This window comes from Aegilops tauschii, chromosome 5 (assembly GCF_002575655.3).
Source record: "Aegilops tauschii subsp. strangulata cultivar AL8/78 chromosome 5, Aet v6.0, whole genome shotgun sequence".
NCBI classification, from domain to species: Eukaryota; Viridiplantae; Streptophyta; class Magnoliopsida; order Poales; family Poaceae; genus Aegilops; species Aegilops tauschii.
In genome coordinates, this window is record NC_053039.3 from 44,901,928 (window position 1) to 44,920,316 (window position 18,389).

The 18,389-nt window shown below is 42.8% G+C and overlaps 1 pseudogene; it reads right to left on the reverse strand.

Annotated features, from left to right (window-relative positions):
• Positions 1-8,237: 8,237 nt before the first annotated feature.
• Positions 8,238-13,969, reverse strand: LOC109769445 (uncharacterized; annotated as a pseudogene).
• Positions 13,970-18,389: the final 4,420 nt, after the last annotated feature.

Here is an 18,389-nt window from a genome sequence, read left to right on the forward strand (position 1 = left end):
AGAGCAACAAGCTGATGCAAACTCTCATAAAGAAGATCAATCAGTTGGAACATATGGTTGTGAAGCACATGCGACAAGAAGACGGAAATGCCTTGAAAGAAGCAATCATGAGGAGTTATACAATATTCTTTACAGTTTTTATGTTTTATGTTTCAACGCTCCTTAAGAGCATTTTGCATTGTAATCGATTTGGAGTCAAACTATGAAAGTATGAATAAAGAACAGATATTGTTTCATGCTTGCTTTCTTACTCTCTGTTTTTGATCTTCCCTTTGAGCTTTGTCGCCGAACATGCTATTTTTTTCTTTTTCTTATATGAATACGCGGTACAAATGCTGTAATCCGTACTTCCATCGAAATATTCTTTTTATTACAAATGGCATTTACTGCGTTTGTGCTATATTAACTAACTTACGTCACAAAACGCACAGGCTTCTCAATTAAGCATGCTGGTTTTGAAAGTGCGGCTGTTACTACACTGTGCATACAGAATCAAATTAAAAAAGAGACGCTCATTAAAAAACAGATCGAAGTTAGCTTTTCACGCGCATACTCAATTGTGCATGCAACCGCGACCAACGAATCAAGCCATCAAAGACCGACTGAACAAATTATTACTATTGCTAATAACTTCGATTTAATTTTTTGTTACTATTTTAAAATGCCCGTAAAATAGTCGTTGCAAAGTAACACAACGACGTCTCATCACATGTTATAAAATCAAATATGTTGGGATTTAAAAAAAACATATAGTATAATAAAAGCTGAGTAAATAATCGATTTTTGAAATTGATTACATGTTGGTAATTAATGGTAATATATTTAATCGACGAAATATTGGCGAATCCATGGTAATATATTAATTGCGTGACTACACTTACCTTAACGCACTATCACCTTAATTATTTTGATATATCCAATTATTGCGTTCCTAACTAAAAATCTAAAGTCATCATTATATTCCCGCAGTTTGTTATATTGAATATAGCGGATTCACAGGCGAAAAGGAAACAATGATACTGGTGAGATAATTGACATGATTTCGATCAGATTAAGAATCTGAAATATCTATAAATAATTAATTGATTCAAAAAGTTTTAGCAATAAATTTTTTGTTGCCAAAGAACTCTCATAACTTACTATTTATAATAGTTTCGATAGTAGAGGTTTTTTTTCGCTAGACGGCCACATGCAAATATTGAAAGAATTTTGATTTTCCCGCCTGTGGGCCCCTTGGACTATATATATAAATGCCACTACCCGTGCCCGTGCGCCCCTCTATCTTTCTTTAACACTTCATCCATTAGCTCCCTGACCATGGTGATACCGTACAGCTCGAGGCCCTCGAGGAGGGTGATGGCGAATCCACCGGATCCCATCATGCCTCTGCCTACCATCCCTCCAATGAACAGGCAAGTGTAAGATCTTCATGCACGCTTATCTGACATCACCGTTTGTTTATCCCATCATTTCGTATTATTTTATGTAGGTACCTGAATTTTCAAAGTGTACAGATGGAACATATCTATCAAAGATGTTGGATAATTCGAGCTAAGGTGATGTGGAAGTCCCATATCAGGGTGCATGCAATGGGAAACCCATACTTTCGTTGCATACTTCTGGACCAGGAAGTATGAGATTAGTGATCACTAAATATAGCAACCTTTTTTAATGTATATACACATGTGTTCTAAAGTCTTGTTATCTGAATTTTTAAATATTTCTAGGGAACAAAGATTGAAGCAATTGCCTTCAGCAACCAAGCTTATCGATTCAACGCCATTCTCCAGACCGGGCTAACATATGACTTCAGTAGCGTCGGGATAAACCCCACGGAAATGCTAGATGGTCACTTCTGGTATCTATGCATGGAGTTTGTCATTGAACTAAATGCTATAACCATGGTTAGGACATCGGTGCACAGTATTGCATCGACAATCTGTCCACCATTTTTCCCACAACTTGGTGCCATATCCTTGCTACGGGACAAAACCATTACCGGTGCAACATCTTTTAGTTTGTTTTTGCATATTTATCGATTTAACATTTTGTCTCCCCCAGACTTAATTTTTTCCAGATGTTCTTGGTATTCTTCTCTATGCTGGTAGGATACAACATAGGTGGGATTCAGTATATAGACGGCAGGTCCATTTTGTTGAGATAGGCATCATGAATTTTCGGTAAATTCCAATCAGTACTTGAGGTTTTATATGATTATTAATATTTGATAGTTGCCTACCATCAGCATATCTTTATCATTCCAGACGGGAGATACTGTTTATACGCCTAAGTCAAGAGCATGCTGGTCGTCACTTGTACCACTTGCAGAGCACTGAAAATTTTTTCGAGAAAATTGCAGTTACGTACATACAGGTAAACCGGAGGGATAAGTGCATGGAGACTATGAGGGAGAGCACATTCTTGTTCTCCCCCAACATTAATGATGATGTTCATCATCTTCAAGGTAAGTTATATAAACTATTTCGATTTTTATGGCTTTTTGTTCTTTTCTGTATTACGATGTTATTAGTACTAACAAATTGTTTTTCCGTAGATATCCACGAAGCCTGCTTAATGACACTTGACGAAACACTATCATACGTCAATGCTGCAGTTGTAGCCAGGAAAAATGGACAGTAGATGACTTTGTTTTTCAACACGGCTCAATAAAAAGCTCGTTTCCCTCGGTCCTTTTATCTACATTTGGAATAATAATGTATTCACACAGAACAATCATTTCTGTTAAAGTGTGTTTTCTTTTTGCTTGTCAACTCTAAGTGTAGCCATTATGGCAGTATGTATTATTTGTACGCGTACTTAATTCGGGATATCTTGTTTTATACAAAGGTTGATTTTTTTTTCGATTCGTTGAGATTGAACTGTAAATATGTCATGCCTTAGGAACAAAATATTCAACTATAAAAAAGGAGAAAGATCTGATACGCCCCCGTCACGTTTTTTTATAATTAGAAAGAATCATCTACGTATTAAAAACGACTTGATATATTTGGCAGGCAATAAAAAGCATTAAAAATATATCCGTTTATATATATGCTGCATCGACATCCTAATTGCCAAGACACCTCAGTGAACGATCACTCACGCGTATCGATCAGCGATGGAGCCCATCATTGGAAACAATGCGCCGGCGATCCCTAGCTTTTGGCAATTGTTTATACACATATTTTAGCCTATTAGACTATTATTTAGATTACATTGTGCCACACCCCTAGCTTTTGTACCGCTGAACAGTTCTCACTGCCTAATTTTGCAATGCAAATTAAAATGCATGATTAGCATGTAGTGCTTTCCTGATCATTTTTTCAGTGAATTATTTAAGTGAACAAATAAATTCATTAATATTTCATTGTTATTGTGCATGTCGTTAATTTTCTTTTGCTGTAGCTAATCTCGTATCGTATAACTTCATCCATACACGCACTGTTATACGATACGATGTATACTTTATTCTTCAGAAATAATCACATTCCAGCTATAGAATAGTAAATAAACATATGAAGGTCATACGACACGTACCTTGCATATATTATTTAATCCTGAAGTTGTCCTTGATCTTCCTCTCTCGCCGTTGCCTTAAATTCCAGCTAGCGAATAAACGCTGATTATTTTTTATCTGTTCCTGAATAGAGTAAAATAAATGATATATGCATGGTTTTTCTTATTGATCAGTACCCTACAGTACACAACTAGAACCACGTTAATAGTAGATATGTTAGTGTGCACGCCGTGAATGTTCTATTTTGATACATGCTAATCAATGATAAGTTCATGAAGCTTATGTGTAAGAACATAAGCATTTGGGAAAAAATGAGTACCACAAAAAAAATTAAGGCATGACAATTGACATCATCATGATCTAAAGTATGGATAGGACATTAAGGACAATCTAATTTTATAGTAAGTTTTGATTTCTGACTTCTTTTCTAATATATTATTAAAAGTTATGTGTTTGATGAAAAAAGGAAAGATATCTGCACCATACATAAGTATATATATGAAAAAAGCAAAGACATGTGCTACCCAGCCTTCCTCTGCATGGCCTACCATTTTATGTTAACCTGTAAAATCCGTCAATGCCTAATTTATTAACAGGTGTGATTTTGATGGAAAAAGGAAATAGATGTGCAGGGGACAGGTATATATGGTAGTGCTAGATTAAGCAATGATCTGCTAGCCAGTTATCCTCCGCATGGCCTACCTATATATGTGAACCTCCTCTGCCATCCCTCCTCCCCCTCCTTGCTCTTCTTTCGTCCATCACAACAGCCAGACCTAGAGGAGAAGTTCCCAAGGAGTACTCTGAGCAAGGAGCATCAAGAAGGCGAGTACCTCTAGGTATGAGTGCAACAACTAATTACCAAGAAAGAGGCATGCTACGGTAATTATTGTTGTTGTCGTCATGGAGGGGCCGTCTGTCTCACCTTGCCGCGGAAGTGGTGGGGGTTCCGGAAGACGGCGGAGTGGTAGGCGATGTAGACCATAGGCTGCACCACCGTGGCCGTGTCTTGGCCGTCGGGGAGCAGTCTTCGCCCTGGCCCTGCCTGTGAGGCCGGGTCACGGCGCCTCGATAGAGCAGCGAGTAGGAGATCAGTTCAGGAATCATCAAAAAGAAAAGTAGAGGAGGAAAGGGGTCGGTTCTGTGTACCGGAGCTGCTGGCGTTGTAGATCGAGGCACCGCACTGCGGATCCACCGTCGAACTCGCCGGAGACCAGCACCGCCGCGGATCCGACCGGAGGGCGACGGGATCCAGCACCCGCGTCTGGGCGATGAAGCTCCATGCGTGCGTCGACAGCAGTCGCACACGTCTCGCCGGAGCATGGTGCGGTGGTCGCGGCTAGATGGCGCGGTGGTTGTGGGCTCGGCGACGCGCGCCGCGATGCGGCGGGGGGAGGTCAGAGGGCGAGAGGTGAAGCCGAAGACTGGTGCGGTGGTTGCGGGCTCGGCGACGCGCGCCGCGATGCGGCGGGGGAGGTGGGAGGGCGAGAGGTGGCGCCAGAGACTGGTGCGGTGGTCGCGGCAAGATAGCATGGTGGTTGCGGGCTCGGCGACGCGCGCCGCGATGCGGCGGGTGTGGGGGGTGAGAGGGCGAGAGCTGTCGAGTGAGTGGACAGGAGAGATGAGTGGAGGGGAGAGGGACTGATGCGGCGGGCGGAGTCACGCGGCCACCACCTACCCCGCGGCGATGCGGCGGCGGAGGGGAAAGTGGGAAGATGAAGTGAGTGGAGGAAGAGGAGCGAGTGGGTGGATAAGGTAGGCGGCGGGGGAGGCGGGTCGACGCGCAGGGAGGCGGAGCGACGCGCGTGGGAGGCGGGCCGACGCGCGGGGGAGGTGGGCCGACGCCTAGCCCGTGATGCATTTGGTCTGGGCCTGGACGTGCTGTTTATGGCCCGTGTAATTCATTATAGTTTTTTGTTTGAAATAGTTTACAAATGTTTTTTTTGTTGGACATTTGTTCATAGCCTACAAAAATATTTTAAATAATTATCAAATGACTAATTACTTATATATGAACATTGAGGTTTGTTGTTTATCCCGAGTTTCATGGGATAGGACATTTATTTAAACAACATTTATTTGAATAGGTATCCTTTTTTGCATAGAAAAAATTTGTGTTAGTTTCACTTTTTTTTATATATTATATATACAAATATGATGCAGTATGAAATACCATTTATATTTCATCTTAAATATTTCATCATGGTATATTTGTTATTAGTGGACGTCTGAATTTTTTTTTGTAATTATTTTTATACCTCACAAAATATCATATATATTTATAGTATACATACCTCAAAAATTAAATAAATTTGAATATATATATATATATACTAAATATGGTGCATAAAAATAAATATTTATATTCTTATGACATATACTAAGGGTATCACAAAACAAATCATATAAAAAATAAATATACTTGGTTAATGTTGGTTTGTTTGTTTTAGTTTTTGTATGGCAATTTTCCATAGCCTATACAAATAATTTAAAATAACTTAAGCAATTTCAGACGCTTAATTACTTATATATGAACATTATATTTTGTTGTTTTCCCCGATTTGTTGTGTTAGTAAAATGATCTAAGCGTCATTTTTTCCTAATATAACCAAATACTATTTTTATTAGCAGAGAAAACAGTTGTGTTAGTTTCACATTCAGTTTTATCATATATTATATATAATTTTATGATGCAGTAAAATGTATTAATTATATTTCAGCATAGATATAAATTGATGGGTTCCGACATACTCACTGATGAAACGATGACAGACCACAGTGAAACACCACGAGAAGAGGTGCATATAGCTAATCTTCCTCTGTATGTATCTTACACATGATAATACGGAAGGGCTTTCTTTATTTTTCTTGTTTTTTCAGAATACAGGAGACATGGATATGGACTTTGGAGATGCACGGAAAGAATCCATTGAGGTTTCAGATGCGATGTCGCTAAAAGGGGACGAAGATTCACAACATAAAAATGTCAAAGAGGTTATATCTCATAACAAACCGAAAAAGGATGTTAATTTACATATTATCCCACAAGGTATTTTTTATATTATTATCAATCTTATTTTTGTAATATTGTCTTTTGTATTGAACTAATTTTGCTCATTTTGATTGTTAAGTTGGCTCATATTTTTATGAATTCGACAGACTATGTTTGTACCACTAAGGATATTACAGTCATCGAATCAATCAAGTCTGCCCCAAAGAATACCCAGTTCGTAGACATTGGAGATGCCTTGTTATCAACCGACGATTTGGAATGCCTTATTAAAGATGATATGTTCTTACATGACGGTGTAAGACCAATTGCACAAACTTTGTAATTAATAATACGAACAATATATAATATCATAAAATTTAAATATAATTTAAATGCCCATTACAGGTGGTAAATGCTTACATATATTGCATGCTTGCTCACGACCATCTACAAGACAGGGCGGGTGAAAAGGTACACTTTATTAGCACGTTTGTATCGGGCCAGATAAAAGAAGACGGGGAAAGAGACATAGACCCATCAAAATATCGTCACATCGTGCGTCATGTTAATAGTTATCTACAACAAGATATGGTTAGTTTTTGTCTCGTAATCCATGCATATAATTATGGATTGTTTTTATTTAGTTCATATGTTTAATGATTTATTAATAACTATATCTAATTGTGACTGTGACTTGTATCTTATTTACACCAGTTATTCATTCCGATTAACATGCCGGGCTACCATTGGTATCTAGCAGTTGCCAACGCCAAAAAACGAGAGATCCAAGTATTGGACTCACTTGGTGAGAATGTCAAACGCAATGACCTTGCTACTACGGTAAATATCTATTTCTTTTCTCATCTTAGCATTTATTTTGTTTGACTTCATCCTTAACATTTCTCATATATAAAATAGTTGCTAGGGCTCGAGAAATGGCTGAAACTTGTAGAGCATAGTCCGGAGTTTATCAAAGGTCATAAGTGGCCTGATCTCAATGTTACAAAATGGACGGTTGTAGAGCAAATTCAGGAGGCAATACAAACCGATGGGTAAGCACTTGTTACAATGGTTTGTTTTTAGATTCATCTGTGTGATATTCTGAAGCATTATTTTATAATATTATAGCGTATCATGTGGATTGTTTATGCTAAATTATATGGAATACTGGACACCATATGGACTGTCAGACCAGTTTACGCAGGTATTTCAGTTTTATACATTATCTCATAATGTTTTATGAAAATATCTTATAAATTGTTTTCATATTGTTTTTGTAGGAGGATATGAAACATCTCGACAAAAATTAGCAATTATTTTGCTCGATTCAGAGCTTAATAAGTTAAAAGGATGTCCCATGTACCATCAACCTCTCAACGAAGAAACTTTAGCTAATTCTGATCTTGAGATCCTGGATAATCCATCTGACGTGGTCGAAGAGAAACGTCCCGCCCTAATCACTATCATTCCCACGGACCAACGTGAAATACTTGCCGGCCTCTGCAACTACATCATGTCGATCAATGATGCTGGATGTTTGGAATAAGTATCATGTATCAATATTTAATGTGCGGATGTATATTATTGTTCTTCTTACCATCCAAATTACAGGAAGGTATGGGTCCGGAGCTCCACACCCGATCCAATGAGCTTAAGTCTTAAGAAACTTCAGTGCATCCTTAATATGGAGCAGCCCATGGACAATGATTGCTTCAACACCGCCGTGCTTATGCTGGCATGTGACGAGGGAGTATTGTTCACAGACCCTCCTATACACTACATGGATCTACGATTTTGTGTAAGTTACCGTAACTCTTCATTCTAGGTGCCATTAGTATCAACATGTTGAAACAATATTTTTTTTTTCTTTTACTTAGTCCATGCTGCTAGAGTCAACACGAGGTCAGAAATTTTGTGAGAAGGAAACTATCCAGACGTTGGCAACATTATTTGATAGCTGGCCTGGGATGGAGACCGACATCTCATCTTGCAATAAGGTAAATAAAATATTTTGACCATTGTTATCATGGTTTGTTTTTGTTTCTAATAGCTCCACTTGTAGATTTATCTTCCCTATGCATCCATCGGCCGATACATCCTGTACATCATCGACAAAGAGGCACGTCGTCTATATATTATGGATCCTATTCAATCATCACAATCGTCAGAGGATAAAAACTTGAGGCATTCACTGAAATTAAAAAGTTTTTCAAGGGATTTCAAAGAAGCACTCGAAGTAAAGCTGCCTGGGTGGAATTTTGATATATCTAAATGGCATCATTTATTTCCGGCCGGTGTTCCGACGAGTATAGACGGGTAATGAATTTATAACAAGAATATTTACTTTTGTTATCATTATATTATTTATAATATTAATTGAAAGTTTTCCAGGAATGTGTCTGGCTATTTTGTTTTTCATTTTATGCTCTGGTGGAACGGTAAAGAATTGGTCAAGTCGGTTTGCGCGGTGAGTATTGTGGGTTACACGTTTTAAGACCTTCTCCGTGAATTTTTCATACTAACTACATTTATTTTTTCTGCAGGATGGGTATGAATTGAGTAAGCATTTTTTATTATACTTGCTAAAACATCGCGGGAATGAAGCTAGAGGAAACTTTCCTGATATTGTGAAAGAATTTCTTAAGCGCATCATCTAGATATTAGTATTTTTGTAATAGATGTTAAGTTGTAACCTCACTCAGCTTGTTACATTGCAATAATGGACTTCAGTTTGTGTTATATTGTTTGTATGTGTGGATTTTAACATGTAACTCTGGTAAACTATTTCAAGAGCCCGTGGCAACGCACGGGCACTCTACAAGTTCTGGTTTAGTAAATCAGCATACCTCTAGTCCTCGCTTCCCATAGAACGAATTAAAGTGGACGTGCTGACCACCTAACTGGTGGGACGTCATTTAGCTCGTGAGAACCTGATGGGGTTCTTCTTGATCAGGATCCTCCATTTGGGATGGCCGTGCAGACTACCGCTCTTAAAGCTGACCCTCCGACCATCAAGGGTCGAGGTATTGTTACAATGCCCAGATTTTGCCATTGTGAGCAAGCCTGTTTGCAAGGGTCGAGGTATCATTACCATGCCCAGATTTTTATTGTTTTGCGAATCAGATTCTGCCTTTGCGAGCAAGCATGTTTGTAAGGACGTCAAGATGATCCCCTGACAGTACAATCTCAAGCGATTGTACAAAGTAGTTTCTGGTGGCCGTATCGTACTTTCCATCTCTGCATAACCCATGGACGATTGTAGTGCAGGTAACTTCATCTGGAGCAATCTTCTCTGCCGCCATGTCGGAAATTAGGCGCCAAACCTCATGAAGATCTCGACAGTAGTGAAACCAATAATGAATGAGTGTATTATACGTCACGACGTTTGCAGAAACCCCTGGGTTACGGACCACGCCCCTGGCTATGGATAACTTCCCACCAGAGCAAAGAGCACGAATGACAATGTTGAAGGCCCTCGTGTTTGGCGTCACACCTCTCTTGATCATGTCCGTCAACAGCTTCAGGACACGCTTCCAACGGCCCATTTCACATAACCTGCTCATCACAGTGTTGTACGCGACAGCACCGGCGTGACATTTCGATGATGCACTCCACTCTAACAAGTGTATGGCATAGGCAATCCTCGAGGCATGGCAAAGGCAATTCAGGAGAATACTGAAAGTAAAATCCGTGGGCTCCAACCCATGGCCTTCCATAACATCCCACTGCTTGAGTGCTTCATTAGCCCTGCCTTTCTTGCAGAGACCATCCATAAACGTATTGTATGTGACAGTGTTGGGCGTCTAACCTTCGGTTCTACTCTCCATCAAAACTTGCCTGACCTCCTCAAATTCGGTGGCATCACACAAAGCCCAGATCAGAACATTGTAGGTGACTACGTTTGGAGGGCAACCGACGCCTTCCATCCCGTCCATCAGCTTCTTGGCCTCCTCGACGCGGCCCTTCCGACAATATTGCTGTACAATGGGCGTGTAGGTTTGCACCATGGGAGGGCACCCCTCTTCGTGCATCCAGTCGAGCACGCCCAACGCCTCCTCGACCATCCCCCCGCGGCACAACCCCGTGACAAGCGTGGAGTACGTGCCCGCATCCGGACGATCTCATCGAACGCGAGGTCAAACTGCATAGGTTCGCACAAATACATCTTGACAAGGATGTTGAGAGATGACGCATTGGGCGCCACCCCTGCTGCAAGCATTTCGTCGAACACAAGGTGGGCCTCCTCCACGTGACCAGCTTCGGCCAGCGCGTTGATGAGCGTGTTGTAGCAGAGCACGTTGGGCGGCGAGGCACCACCCGGGCCAGTTCCGAAAGCCCTGAGCTCTGTGAGGGTAAATAGCATAAAACTACTACTTTACAGGCTAGGGTTAAAAAAAAACTACCGGTTTTTAATTTTTCTTAGATAACTACCAAACGGGTGGTTGGCTGTTTCAGAAAACCCAAATCATCGAGTCGTTTTCAGTTGATCACGATTATGACAGTTGGGGCCCACATGTAAGATAATCGTTTGTTTGACCGTTTACTTTGATCGTTAACTTACATGTGGGCCCCACATGTAAGTTTTGTAAAAAGCAATCAGGTCCTTATAAGTTTTCTGAAAAAACAATCAGGTCTCTGTGAGTTTTCTGAAAAAGCAATCGGGTCCCCGCGGCAGCCGGGAGCTCGATCCCTCTCGGCAGGGCAGCGCTGCCTCCTCCGGCCGGCGAGCCGCGCCCACAGCGGCGGAATCCACGCCGTGCACCACCTGAGGCCGGCGAGCCGCACCCGCAACGGCCGCCATGCCGGGCATCACCTGCAGCAGCGAGCCGCGCCCGCAACAGCCGCCATGTCGTGCCTCACCTGCGCCGCCGCCACGCCATGGCTCGCGCCTCCCGTGCCTCGCCTGCGGCCACCGCCACGCCATGACTCGCGGATGAGGCTGGCCTCGTCACCACCAGGAGCTCCGGCTCGGGGGAAAGGGTCGCCGGCCTGGGAGGGGATTGGGGAGAGTCGCCGGCTCAGGGGAAGGGTCGCCGGCCTGGGAGGGGAGGGGGGTCGCCGGCTCTGGAGGGGAGGGAGGTCGCCGGCTCGGGAGGGGAGATGGCCGGGACGGGAGACATAGGGGGAGGGAAGAGAAGAGAGGGAGAGGAAGATGCAACTTACATGTGGGCCCCACATGTAAGTTAACGGTCAAACTAACAGTGTGTTTAGATGCGGGCCCGACCTGTCATAATCGGTATCAACTGATGAAGACTGGACGATTTGGGTTTTTTGAAACAGCCGACCACCCGTTTGGTAGTTATTTGAGAAAAAATAAAAACCGGTAGTTTTTTGGAACCCTAGCCCGCAAAGTAGTAGTTTTATGCTATTTACTCACTCTGTGAAGATGGCGAGCACCTGGTCGACGTCGCCCGCGCGCGCCAGGGCATTCATGGCCATGTTGCACTCGCGCTCGAGCTGCCATCGCCGCAACTTCTGCTGATGCAGCGGAGGAGGAGGACGGCAGGTTTCTGCCGATATGGGTGGATGCGGGAGGGCCTTGGCGCCGTCAGAGTCGTCGGAGCCGTCGTCGGAGGAGAAGCAGGTGGGAAAAGGGAGGGCGGGAAGGGCCGCAGCGGAGGCGGAGAAGGCCATGCGCGCGCGGAGGAGGAGCTGAGAAGTGAGAAGGGCTGTGGTGAGCGCGATGATCGCCGACGGAGGGGTTCAGCAGCGGCGCCGTGGCGGTGGAGGTGGCGGCGAAGGGAGAAGAAACTGCAGGATTTGCACGAATACATCTTGACAAGGATTATTTTTTTAGTTTTTTTAGGGTAAAACGCCACTTTATTCATCATATTCCACATGATGTGGGATGCGTCTTTGGTCATGGGACAGACCAAACCAAACATGGCGATCAGGGCCTCTAGAAAGAGAAAATTTAGCTACACTATGTGCTTCATAATTGACAGCACGACTCTCAAAAGTAAAATTACACTGGAAAGAAGAGGCTTTAAAGTTTATCTCACTTAAGATTGCTCCATATCACCCTTGCGATCTCGCATTGATGCCCAGGACCACCCGTCTGCAATATGAAGCAACCACAGAATTCGTAATATGCAGATCTTTCGCTAGGGAAAGTGCTTCGCGACATGCTACTGCCTCCAGAGTAGCTGGATCAAAACTTCCTTCAATTACTAAAGCCGAACTACCGATGTAGTTGCCTGCTTCGTCCCTGCACACAGCAACTGCAGATCCTCCTCGTGATCGCACCCCGGCGTCGACGTGGATTTTGCAGAAACCCGGCGGTGGCTTCTTTGGTTTCAGTTGACGTACCGCTGGAGTCTGAGGGTTTGGACCGGATCGGCGTTGTAAATTGCCAACAATCCCTAGCTCTTCAACGAACCTCTGAACAAAAAGATGTGTTGCTTGAGGACTCTGGAAGATCCCTTCATGAATTGCCTTTCGTCGATCATACCATATTGACCATAGAGTGGCAGCCATCTTGATAAATTTTATTGTGGGGGAGCATCTCCATCAGGATAAATAACCATTGCTTGGCATGAGGCTCTGTGGTGGACGTGATTGTATGTGTGATATCCTCTTCTGACAAAGCCCATACGCTTCGTGATGACGAACATTCCAGCAGCGAATGACGCCATGAGACTTGGTTTCCGCACAATCCACACCGATCAGAATCTGCCATATGTCTGTGAGCACGGATATCATTTGTAGGCAGAGACTTTTTAGATAATCTCCACAGAAACATGTGAATCTTGCCAGGAACTTTCGTTTTCCATAGCGACTTCCTTGCTCCCTCCTCCGCTGCGGAGCTAGATGACCCTGCATTACTCTCGAGCCAGGCCTCTCTCCTTTGTCTCGTTGCCACAAGCATGTTATAAGCTGATTTGACTGAGAAAATGCCATGTTTATCAAAATGCCATGCCCAAAATTCTGGTATAGTCCGTGTGCACAACGGGATACCCATTATCACCTGAACGTCCATTGGCATGAAAGTTTCAACAATGCGTTGCTTATTCCATGAAGCCGTTGTGTGATCAATGAGTTCCGAGACCAAGGTGGGCCTATTGGGTGAAAGACATCAGTACGAGCGAAGCATTTCGTCGTGGTAGCCAGATATCAACTTTATTGAGCTCTATCGTCGACGGCTTAGTGAGGCCATCATACGGTGCGAGTACCATTGTCTTCCCTTTGTATGCCCATGGCCCATCCTCCATCACACGCTCCCAATCTCCCAAGCAGCCAAATTGCATTGTATACAAGTTCTCTTCAAGTGGCTTGATCTTAACTTCCTTTGCCAAGTCCCATGCCACCCGCATGTTCCTATAGAACCAAAACTGACTATAGCTTTTCTCAGTATGAAACCTAGCAATGATCATCCATCGAGTTGCTTCCTCCAGCAACTCCTCATCCTCCACGATCACATCCTCCAATTCATCTTCTTTCAGTCCAAGCTCTTCCATCATCGCTTCTAGGTCGGAGACGGGCGCCCCGATCCCGATCCCGAAGCAGGTCCTTCCATAGTTCTCTTGCCCGGGAAAAAGCTGCCCGCAGGCGGGGAAACCCTAACTAGCCTCCTTCCCTTGCCGTGAGCCCGGCAGAGGGAGGAGGGGCTGAAGGAAATATGCCCTAGAGGCAATAATAAAGTATTATTTATTTCCTTATATCATGATAAATGTTTATTATTCATGCTAGAATTGTATTAACCGGAAACATAATACATGTGTGAATACATAGACAAACAGAGTGTCACTAGTATGCCTCTACTTGACTAGCTCGTTAATCAAAGATGGTTATGTTTCCTAGCCATAGACATGAGTTGTCATTTGATTAACGGGATCACTTCATTAGGAGAATGACGTGATTGACTTGACCCATTCCGTTAGCTTAGCACTCGATCGTTTAGTATGTTGCTATTGCTTTCTTCATGACTTATACATGTTCCTATGACTATGAGATTATGCAACTCCCGTTTACCGGAGGAACACTTTGTGTGCTACCAAACGTCACAACGTAACTGGGTGATTATAAAGGTGCTCTACAGGTGTCTCCAAAGGTACATGTTGGGTTGGCGTATTTCGAGATTAGGATTTGTCACTCCGATTGTCGGAGAGGTATCTCTGGGCCCACTCGGTAATGCACATCACTATAAGCCTTGCAAGCATTGTAACTAATGAGTTAGTTGCGGGATGATGTATTACGGAACGAGTAAAGAGACTTGCCGGTAACGAGATTGAACTAGGTATCGAGATACCGACGATCGAATCTCGGGCAAGTAACATACCGTTGACAAAGGGAACAACGTATGTTGTTATGCGGTCTGACCGATAAAGATCTTCGTAGAATATGTAGGAACCAATATGAGCATCCAGGTTCCGCTATTGGTTATTGACCGGAGAGGTGTCTCGGTCATGTCTACATAGTTCTCGAACCCGTAGGGTCCGCACGCTTAACGTTACGATGACAGTTATATTATGAGTTTATATGTTTTGATGTACCGAAGGTTGTTCGGAGTCCCGGATGTGATCACGGACATGACGAGGAGTCTCGAAATGGTCGAGACATAAATATTGATATATTGGAAGCCTATGTTTGGACATCGGAAGTGTTCCGGATGAAATCGGGATTTTTCCGGAGTACCGGGAGGTTACCGGACCCCCCCCCCCCCGGTAACTTAATGGGACTTAGTGGGCCTAGGTGGAAGAGAGGAGAGGAGGCTAGGGCAGGGCCGCGCCCCCCTTCCCCCCCAGTCCGAATAGGACAAGGAGAAGGGGGCAGCGCCCCCCTTCCTTCCTCCCCTCCACCTCTTCCCCCTTCCACTCCTAGTCCAACATGGAAAGGGGGGGAGTCCTACTCCCGGTAGGAGTAGGACTCCTCCTGGCGCGCCTCTACCTCTTAGGCCGGCGGCCTCCCCCTTGCTCCTTTATATACGGGGGCAGGGGGCACCTCTCTACACACAATTGATCTACGATCTTTTAGCCGTGTGCGGTGCCCCCCTCCACCATATTACACCTCGATAATATCGTAGCGGAGCTTAGGCGAAGCCCTGCGTCGGTAGAACATCATCATCGTCACCACGCCGTCGTGCTGACGAAACTCTCCCTCAACACTCGGCTGGATCGGAGTTCGAGGGACGTCATCGAGCTGAACGTGTGCTGAACTCGGAGGTGCCGTGCGTTCGGTACTTGATCGGTCGGATCATGAAGACGTACGACTACATCAACCGCGTTGTGTTAACGCTTCCGCTATCGGTCTACGAGGGTACGTGGACAACACTCTCCCCTCTCGTTGCTATGCATCACCATGATCTTGCGTGTGCGTAGGGAAATTTTTGAAATTACTATGTTCCCCAACAGGGACGAGGGGAGAGAGGTTCTCTACGGTGGCGAGGAGCGATCAGTCGCCGCCGCCGCCAAGAGGAGAGAAAACCCTAGCAAGAGGGGACGGTCCCAGCAGCGCATTAGATATAGAGATATTTTTTTAGGTGGCGGCGGGGAAGCGTAGTGGTTAGGGAACGTGGGCCGGATCTGCAACAACCGCCCCAGTGCTAGTTAGAAGCGAATATGTATGTCTCGGCTTCACCTATAAAATAAAAAAATTGCGACCAAACACACTTTCTTTATTACTCAGCAATTTTCAATAGGTATACATCTCAAATTTGGTGGGTTCAGTAACCACATATGGCGACCGAGACCCAACCCAAAAACATGTTTGACAAGGCTATGTGCCTCTAAATTTGTCCCTCTACCTTCAAAGATGAAGGTACACTGGTGGAATTGCTCCGAGGTGGCGTTTATCTCCTTAACCATATCTATGTCGGGTGCTTGTTACGAGCGAATATGTATGTCTCGGCTAATTCTCAGGAAAAAAAGCATGTCTCAGCTTTTTCTAAAAAAATGTATGTATCGGATTGATTCTATGAAAAAAGAGTATGTCTCGGCTTCACCTAAAAAATGTATGTCTCGGCTTACGAATACCCCTGCGGGAGACCTCCACGGGTCACCTTTTGTGGTTATGGAGCACGTCAATTGATGCATCCAGCTGCCGACATATGTCAGGTGTTTGGTGCTCCTTCTAAATTTTGTTTTTTTCTATGTGCATTTTCAGGTTTTAGATGGGATTTGGGGGTGGGCTGGGGGGAGGCTTTTGCCCGCTTTTTCCTCCGTTTTGGAGGAGGAAAAAATTGCATGGATTTTTTATGCAAAAAAAAATGTGCTTCCAAGATTTGCTTCTTGTGGAGACACATATTTGCTTCCGTAAGAAACACAACAATACTTCTAAAAAAATGTGCTTCCATGAGAAGCAGGTTTGCTTTCTTGAGAAGCAAGAATTGTGCTTCCACCGTAGTGCCTCAGGCAGCCCATAACAGCATGATTGAACTAAATAACATTCTCATAAATGATACTTGATCCTTCCAAAAAATCTGAGCCACTTTACGAAACTGCAATAAGTTCTTGTTTTGCTAGATTAATAAATAGTTTGGTACTTGTCAACATAAAGTACTGGTGCAATACTAGCTAAATAACAATTGTATCTTAATAAAAAATCTTACTACTTCACCCAAAAAATTCACCGCTCATTATAAGCTATAATAATTTATTTTTCATCACTCCAACCAAGACCCGTCCTTTTGTTTTTAAGAATTAACCAATCCCTATACAAGGTCATCTGATTGTCCCGGTTTGTTTTTTAATCGCATCTTACCATAATGCCTCCATGTCTGCTCCAAGAAACCAATATCTACATTTTTGTACCCACCAGCATTCAAAACTTTGAGAGGTATACTCCCCTTTAGATTCTCATGTGCACAAAGTTTACAAAATACCGGAGTCACTTGTGCACTCCAATTTGCTTTCGCCATCTATCGATAGGCCACACATAAGTGAAATAGCACAAAGTTTGCAAAAGATAACAAGTAACACACAAGTGCCAATCTTCCATGGTACATCTTTTAAGTCCCACTGAACATCAAGTTATGGCAAATAGCCGAAAGCATAGCCCCCTTTGTGCTCACCAGACGGTTGCCTAAGAAAGTGAACTTACATCTTTTAGTAAAAAGAAGTTGTGGAAATGTGCAATCAATTGTTACGTTTTTTTTACAATAAGATTCTTTTATCTATACCTAATAATAATAAAGGGGCTATTGCTTCTGGCGGTACGTCATGAAAATTACCACCAAAATTGCAAAATATTACCCACCAATACCACCTATAAGTGATAAAATAAGTTTCACACACTGAATCCCCCACCTGGGCCGGCCTATGCAGTAGGGACCTCCTATACCGTGCTTTGCATGCTGGGAGAAGAAGCAGAGTGCCCGTTTGGTCCGGGCCAAGTCCGGCGGTCTATTTATTAAATTTTATTTCTTATTTTTTATTTTATTTTTCATTTTTCATTTTTTCTACTTTAAATAATTTGGGACTTCAAAAAAGTTCAAACATAAAAGAAATGAGAATTTTAAAATAAAATATTTAATAAATCATAAAATGTTTGTGGATTCAAAAAATATTAGCGATTTTGCAAAAAATCTTTGAATTTTTAAAAAACAAATGTTTGGGAAATAAAAAATGTTCATGATTTTTTTTAAAGTTCGCTTATTAAAAAATGTTAATGAAACTGAACAAAATTCGACAATTTAATTTTTTTTTCATGAATGGAAAGATATCCTAAAAATTCAAAAACTGTTCGTGGCTTACAAAATAGTTTATTCATTCATAAACTGTTCGCTGATTCAAAAAATGATCATGCATTTCAAAAAATGTTCGTTAAATAAAAAAATGTCCGTGAATTTCAAAAATTGTTCCACCAATTTCTAAAAAAAGATTGTCGATTCTAGAAATGTTCGCCGATTCAAGAAAATTGTTTAGAAAAAATTTCACACTTTTT